Source organism: Mustela erminea, chromosome 14 (assembly GCF_009829155.1).
Source record: "Mustela erminea isolate mMusErm1 chromosome 14, mMusErm1.Pri, whole genome shotgun sequence".
In the NCBI taxonomy this organism is placed as follows: Eukaryota; Metazoa; Chordata; class Mammalia; order Carnivora; family Mustelidae; genus Mustela; species Mustela erminea.
Window position 1 is genome coordinate 92,056,917 of NC_045627.1, and position 8,387 is coordinate 92,065,303.

Genomic DNA, 8,387 nt, shown 5'->3' on the forward strand with positions numbered 1-8,387 from the left:
AGATACAACTTTACACTAGTCAGAATGGCAAAAATTAACAAGACAGGAAACAACAAATGTTGGCAAGGGTGTGGAGAAAAGGGAACCCTCCTACAGTGTTGGGAATGTAAGCTGGTGCAGCCATTCTAGAAAACAGGATGGAGTTTCCTCAAGACATTAAAAATAGAGCTATGCTATGACCCAGCAATTGCACTACAGAGTATTTATTCCAAAGATACAGATGTAGTGAAAAGAAGGAGCATGTGCACCCCAACATTCATAGCAGCAATGTCCACAACTGCCAAACTGTGGAAGGAGCCGAGATGTTCTTTAACAGATGAACAGATAAAGAAGATGTGGTTCATATATACAATGGAATATTACTCAGCCATCAGAAAGGATGAATACCCACCATTTGCATCCACATGGATGGAACTGGAGGGGATTGTGTAGGTGAAATAAGTCAATCATTTGTATGTCTTCATTGGAGAAGTGTCTGTTCATATCTTCTGCCCATTTTTTTGATATGATTATCTGTTTTGTGTGTGTTGAGTTTGAGGAGTTCTTTATAGATTCTGGATATCAACCTTTTGTCTGTACTGTCATTTGCAAATATCTTCTCCCATTCCGTGGGTTGCCTCTTTGTTTTGTTGGCTATTTCCTTTGCTGTGCAGAAGCTTTTGATCTTGATGAAGTCCCAAAAGTTCATTTTCACTTTTGTTTCCTTTGCCTTTGGAGACATATCTTGAAAGAAGTTGCTGTGGCTGATGTCGAAGAGGTTAGTGCCTATGTTCTCCTCTAGGATTCTGATGGATTCCTGTCTCACATTGAGGTCTTTTATCCATTTCGAGTTTATCTTTGTGTACGGTGTAAGAATGGTTGAGTTTCATTCTTCTACATATAGCTGTTCAGTTTTCCCAGCACCATTTTTTGAAGAGACTGTCTTTTTTCTACTGTATATTTTTTCCTGTTTTGTCAAAGATTATTTGACCATAGACAGACAATCATATCAAAAATGGGTAGAAGATATGAACAGACACTTCTCCAATGAAAACATACAAATGGCTATCAGACACATGAAAAAATGTTCATCATCACTAGCCCTCAGGGAGATTCAAATTAAAACCACATTGAGATACTACCTTACACTAGTTAGAATGGCCAAAATCAGCAAGACAGGAAACAACGTGTGTTGGAAGAGGATGTGGAGAAAGGGGAACCCTCTTACACTGTTGGTGGGAATGCAAGTTGGTGCAGCCACTTTGGAGAACAGTGTAGAGATTCCTCAAGAAATTAAAAATAGAGCTTCCCTATGACCCTGCAATTGCACTGCTGGGTATTTACCCCAAAGATACAGATGTCGTGAAAAGAAGGGCCATCTGTACCCTAATGTTTATAGCAGCAATGGCCACAGTCGCCAAAATGTGGAAAGAACCAAGATGCCCTTCAACGGACGAATGGATAAGGAAGATGTGGTCCATATACACTATGAAGTATTAAGCCTCCATCAGAAAGGATGAATCCCCAACTTTTTTTTTTCATAATTAGAAATCTCTTTATTGACAGTAAGTTAAATACCACATTATTTTTTTTTATTTATTTTTTATTTACTTTCAGCATAACAGTATTCATTATTTTTGCACCACACCCAGTGCTCCATGCAATCCGTGCCCTCTATAATACCCACCACCTGGTACCCCGACCTCCCACCCCCGCCCCTTCAGAACCCTCAGATTGTTTTTCAGAGTCCATAGTCTTTCATGGTTCACCTCCCCTTCCAATTTCCCCCAACTCCCTTCTCCTCTCTATCTCCCAACTTTTGTAGCAACATGGACGGGACGGGAAGAGATGATGCTGAGTGAAATCAGTCAAGCAGAGAGAGTCAATTATCATATGGTTTTGCTTATTTGTGGAGCATAACAAATAACACGGAGGCCATGGGGAGACGGAGAGGAGAAGGGAGTTGGGGGGAAATGGAAGGGGAGACAAACCATGGGAGACTGTGGACTCTGAGAAACAACCTGAGGGTCTTGAAGGGGCAGGGGGTGAGAGTTGGGGGATCCAGGTGATGGGTATTAAGGAGGGCACGGAGTGCATAGAGCACTGGGTGTGGTACATAAACAATGAATTCTGGAACACTGAAAAAATAAAATTAAATAAAAAAAGAAATAGCAACAACAGAAAATTAAAATTATGTGAGAAAATCCTTAAGACAGCTTCTTTTACTGTGGGCAAAAAGCAAACAAGAATACTGGAAACAACACAAATGTACCTTCTTGGGGGAATGATTTATTGAGTGTGGTGTATGTCAATGTAAAAATGAACAAATCTTTTAGAATCTCTAAAAAGAAGAGTTTTGTTCGAGCCCAAGTGAGGACAGCCTGGGGAGCTGCCCGGGGAACATGAACTTCACAGAGAAGGGGACGCCCCAGGAAACAGCATTTGGCACAGGGCTGTGGACATTTACATAGAAAGTTACAAGTCATCAGACAAAGGTCATCAGACAAGGTTGCAGACCTCATTTTCAGCTTCTGGTGTGTGCGGGACTGTGTGACCTTGATTATATGGGCACAGGAGAGCTTTCTTCCTTTTGCTTATCTTTGTGTTTGGAACGCCCCTATTTGGTTATATTTTAAACAAAGTAGATGTACAAAGTGCGCTAGGGCAGAAACAGAGCCATGTTTTGAGACTTTGGTCATTTTGACCTTGGTAAGTGTTGAGGGATGGCTTCTCTGGGAACCCAGGAGCAGGGCTTTAAAACATTAAAAGTTGAAAATTTCCTTTATTTTCTCATGTATCACACCATGGGATATTATGCAGCATTTATTTTATTTTATTTTATTTTTAAAGATTTTATTTATTTATTTGACAGACAGAGAGAAATCGCAAGTAGGCAGAGAGGCAGGCAGAGAGAGAGGGGAAGCAGGCCCTCCGCTGAGCAGAGGGCCCAATGTGGGACTCAATCCCAGGACCCTGAGATCATGACCCGAGCCGAAAGCAGAGGCTTAACCCACTGAGCCACCCAGGCGCCCTATTATGCAGCATTTAAAGGAATAACGAGAATCTGCATCTATTGATTCAAAGAAGATGCCCAAGAAATATTTGGTGAAGGAACAAAACACAATAGGCAAGGGGTTCCTGGGTGGGTCAGCCAGTTAAGTGCCTGTCTTTGGCTCAGGTCAGGATCTCAGGGTCCTGTGCTCTAGCCCTACAGTGGGGTCCTTGCTCAGAGGGGAGTCTGCTTCTGCTTCTTACTTTCCCTCTCCCTCTGTGTGTGTACTGTCTCTCTCAAATAAATAAAAAAAGGAGAAGGGAATTGAGGGAAATTGGAAGGGGAGGTGAACTATGAGAGACTGTGGACTCTGAAAAACAACCTGAGGGTTTTGAAGGGGCGGGGGGTGGGTGGGAGGTTGGGGTACCAGGTGGTGGGTATTAGGGAGGGCACAGATTGCATGGAGCACTGGGTGTGGTGCAAAAACAATGAATTCTGTTACGTTGAAAAGAAGTTAAAAAAAAAAGTCTTATAAAAAGTAGGGGAGTGGAATAGCAAGTCCCTGTTTTTTGTTTTAAAGATTTTATTTTATTTTGTTATCCACAACTAATGAATCGTTGAACACTACAACGAAAACTTATGATGTACTATGTGTTGGCTAACTGAACATAATGAAAAATAAAAAAAGAATAAAAATAAAGATTCTATTTATTTGAGAGAGAGCATGATTACTAATGGGGGGAGTGGCAGAGGGAGAGGGAGAAGCAGACTCCTCGCTGAGCAGCGGGCCCTAAGCGGGGCTTGGTCCCAGGACGCTGGCATCATGACCTGAGCTGAAGGCAGAAGCGTCACTGACTGAGCTCCCCAGGCGTCCAGCAAGGCCCTGTTTTTTATGATCCAGCAGCACTGGCTCCCCTACCCCACCTCCATGTGGCCATACATGTGGCCAAAAGGAGCAATGTGTCTCTGGCTGATGACCCCAGGGACTTTGCAGGGGTGAGTCCGGAGGAGAGATGGGAGAGGTAGTAACTTTTTTCACCTTCACATTGTTCCCTCAGTTAAAATGAGGATCTATCTCAAAGAAATGGACTTTAATTTATAATGCAGGAAAGGAATAAATGGTCATTACATTTCTCATGTAAAACATTGTCTTAATATCCTGACGTGAAATTTGACTAACTGATATATAATTGGGGAACATGTCCAGTAAGTTAATGTGTGTATTGTTTGGGTAGATGGTGTTAACGCCTTTTTTTGAAAATTGGCTGTATCATTGAAAAATCAGTAAGGTAAATATCTCCTTAGAAAAGTGGTCAAATAACAGTTCAGATATTACCAATGACCCATAAACCTAAAAATACTAATTGTTAATCTTGTTGATAACCAAATACCAGCCATTTGAAATGAAGAAGCAGCCTGCTGTGGGGCGGAAAGAAGGAAGAGCTACGGAAAGGGGGGAGGTGCCTGAGGTGCAGGTGCCAGGGGTTGTGGAGAGCACCTGTATGGTAGAGACATGAACAGCTGGACCCAATCCCCAGGTCCACAGTGAAGTGGGCACCAGCCCACTGTCCTGAACTCCACGGTTTCTATCCAAACCCAGCGGACCATCAGAGTTAATGTATAATCACCACTTAAGACATGAGAGAAGACAAGGTCGTTGTGGCGATTGTGCGGGAGAGGCTGCGGGCTGGAGGTGCAGGTGAGTCTGCAGAAGAGGCAGAAAGGGCATCATCAGAAGCAGAGGAAGGGGCTGGGGCAATGCCCTGGAGACCACATGGCGTGGACTGTTCTTGGAGCTGAGTGGTGGGAGGCCCCACAGGACAGGAAGGCAAGGTGCAGGCTAGTGTGTGTGTGTGGGGGGGTCTTGAAGGTCTTTGTAAGGTTTTTGGGTTTTACCCTCGGGTAAATTCCTGGGAACCCACTGAGGGTTTTTCAGCAGGTGAATGACCTGGCCTGATCTATGTCTTTTTTTTTTTTTTTTAAAGATTTTTTTTATCCATTTGACAGAGAGAAATCACAAGTAGACAGAGAGGCAGGCAGAGAGAGAGAGAAGCAGGCTCCCTTGAGCAGAGAGCCCGATGCGGGCCTCGATCCCAGGACCCTGAGATCATGACCTGAGCCGAAGGCAGCGGCTCAACCCACTGAGCCACCCAGGCGCCCCTGATCTATGTCTTTAAAGGAGATTCTGACTGCTTTGTTCTAAATGGACCTAATGGGGCAGGCATGATGTAGGGACCCAGCGGGAAGGGAGAAGAAGGTGCCACAGGTGAAGGCACTGCCAATGCCAAAGATGGAGAAGATCAGGCAGGACGTGGTTGGGAAGAAGAGAGGTTCAGGGCCTCCGGTTGAAGACCATGTTCCATCTGCCTGCTCTATGTCTGCTGGAGTAGGACTCAGTCTGGCGGCTGCCAAGAGACACCCAAGTTTTCCCTTTGGGGTTTCCTTTCTATTCCAGGAGAAGAGTCAAACTCATGACGAGATGGGGGACAAACAAAGGGACAAGGAGGAGTCCTGTCCCTGGGGATAGTGTAGAGTCTTAATTAAGTGACTTTGAAGATGCCAAACCCATCACATTTCTAAACGTGGCTCAAGGGAGCATGTGGGTCTCCTGTAGACTTGATTTGCAATTACAACAAACTGTCTTCAACTGTGGCTGACATTCTAAGGGACAGTTCCATGGCCCACACAGGGTGGTGACATGGCTCTGCTCAGTCTGCCCACCCTCCTGGTGGCTTGTGGGGCTTTCCTGCTGTTCACCTTTGTGTGGAGAAGAGGAGGCCCACCTGGCCTTCTTCCTCTTCCCATCATTGGGAATATCCTGCAGGTGGAACTTCGGGACCTGCCCACCTCTCTCTCCAGGGTAAGACCCCCTCAGGTATGACCAGCTGCTCCCTGGGCTGATATAAGTGCTTTACTCAGATTTCCCAGCCAATGTTGGTGGGGAGAGTTTGTTTCTTTCAGTTGTACTAGAATATCCCATTTTTTGTTTATTTGATCCTCTTAAAGAGACCAGGAGTTGTGACCCCTCAAACATGATTCCATTCCTAACTGACGGCTCTCTGAGGTCCCTTTCATGGTCTCTGACATGAGAGGAAGCTTCCAGCTTTGATTCAGACTGACACTGAACAAGAGCCCCATAATACATGGGGCACCTGTTTAGTGAGGATTGTATCCACGGCACAGTGTGGTCGTTGCCAAAGCTGCACCCCATTGTCATGGTACAAAGTGCCCACCACCCATCTGGCTTTCCAACTGTAGATCTGGAGGTCAACTCCAGGGAGACCTGTCAGCATGTTATTGCCACATCCCTGCCCTTTGGTTAGTCTAGTGCCTTGTGGACCCAGGGATCAAAGGCATCCACTCAGGAAGGGCTATGAGGGGTATAGGGGCATCAGAATCCTCAGACAGCAGTGGATTGTGACCTGAGTGAGGGAGAGGTGGATGAACATGTCCTAGACTTCCTTGTGGTCTAGAAGCTTCTGCAGGGCCTTCATGAAGTCCCTCATCCCCACTGGTGGAGAGAAGGCCGTGGGCACTCGGTGTTGCCCACTGGAGTGTCTCCACTTTTCGCCATGCCCATCTGGGCACCTTCCTGCCCCAACCTGGCTGGGACTCTACTGCTAGTCATGTGCTCCTCTCCCTGGCATCAACTCTCCTCCCCTTTCTCCCTTCCAGGAATCTATGCCTCTGCCAGGTCAGGCTCAGAGGGACACGGGTGGCCCTACTCACAGTCCCCAAGCTCCCGGGGCCCCTTCATACTCCTGCAGCCCCAGGATGTCCCCTCCTTCCTTTTCCCCGCTCTCCTAGGGGACTATTTCTCCTTTCCTGCCTGCTCTTATTTCTTCAAACCTCCATCAGTGTCCCCCCTGGCCCCCATGTGGTTCTCACCTCCATTTCTCTGAGAAAACCAGGCTGTCAGAGAACACGTCCTGAGGCTTCCACGCCAGCAGCCCAGAGCTCTTCAGCTTCCATACCATGAAGCTCACGGGCTCTTTGCACTGACAGGCATGCATCTGTGCCCCTGCTTCCTGACTCTGCACCTCCCCTGGCTTTCCTCTGTCTAGAAGGAATGCTCTTGTTCTCGGCACTACTCAGACCAGAGGCCAGGAGTCATCCTGACTCCCCTCTCCCACCACATCGTGGCCACCAGCAAACCCCTTACTCTACCAAGACATCAGGAATCTGGTCTCTCTGGACCTGGATCAATCCAACACAGCTTCCTGCCCACAGAGGCCCTTTCTTCCATTCTGTCCATGCTCCACACAGGGAGACCCTGGAGGGGGAAGTCCACTCCCTCAGCAGCCAGTGCCCCTCTCTGACACACACAAAAGGCCTCACGGGACCTGGACCTCCCACTCCCCCAGACCCATCCTCCCACCACCTAACCCCCTGTACCATCTCCCATGCTCTCCTGTCCTCCGCTGCCCACCATGGCCACTGGCCTCCTCACTTCTTCCCAACACAAACACCCTCAATTCTCAAGGCTTTTTTGGCCCCTCTGCAGGGACTACTGTTCCCACAGATATCCACAGATATCCACCTGGCTGGCATTCCCATCTTTCTTGGTGTTAAAATGCTGCATTCGAAGGAGACCCTCCCCAGTGGCCTTCTCTTGAGGATGAGAGCACCACCAGCCTTCCGCCCCTCCTCACTGGTGTTTCCCAACGGCATGTCTGCATGGAGGCATACTCTGGACTTGACCGTCATATGTTGCCCACTAGAATGTGTATCAAAGAAGATAAATTTCTTGCCATGCCCTGTCTTTCCTCAGTCCTGAGACACTGTGTAGTACCTAGTATTTGTCGAACGCTTAGTAAGTGGTTTGTTCTTTCCAATAAAGGAAGGGATTAGGGAAAGGCACAAGAGGTTGAGAGGCCAGAGTGTGAGTCCCTGCACAGACATGCTTCCCTCATGTCAGCATGGCCCCCGTCTGCAGCCCTGAATCTTGGCTGGGAGACACTGATGGAGAGGTGCTGGCCAGACATGGGGGCTGCTGGGAGGGAGTGTCTCCATTTCCAACTGCCCCTGTGCATCCAGGAGTTGGGACAGTTGTTCAGGTGTGCCTTGCCACTGTCCCCAGCTGGCTAAGCAGCATGGCCCCATGTAACCACTGTGTTGGGGCCCCCCATCCAAGTGTCGTGCTATATGGACACCAGGTCCTGAAGGATGTCCTGTGCCCTCGGGAAGTCACTGAAGATGTTGCAGAAACAGCAAGAGAACTTGAATCAGAAATGGGGCTTGAAGATGGGACTGGATTGTTGTGATTTCATGACAAAACTTCAGCAGATCAGGAGTTGCTTCTTAGGGGTGAACGAAGAAAGTGGTTTCTTGAGAAGGACTCTACTGCTGGTGGTGATGCCGTGAACACTGTTGAAATGACAACAAAAGACTGGGATATCAGAGAAACCTAGTTTAT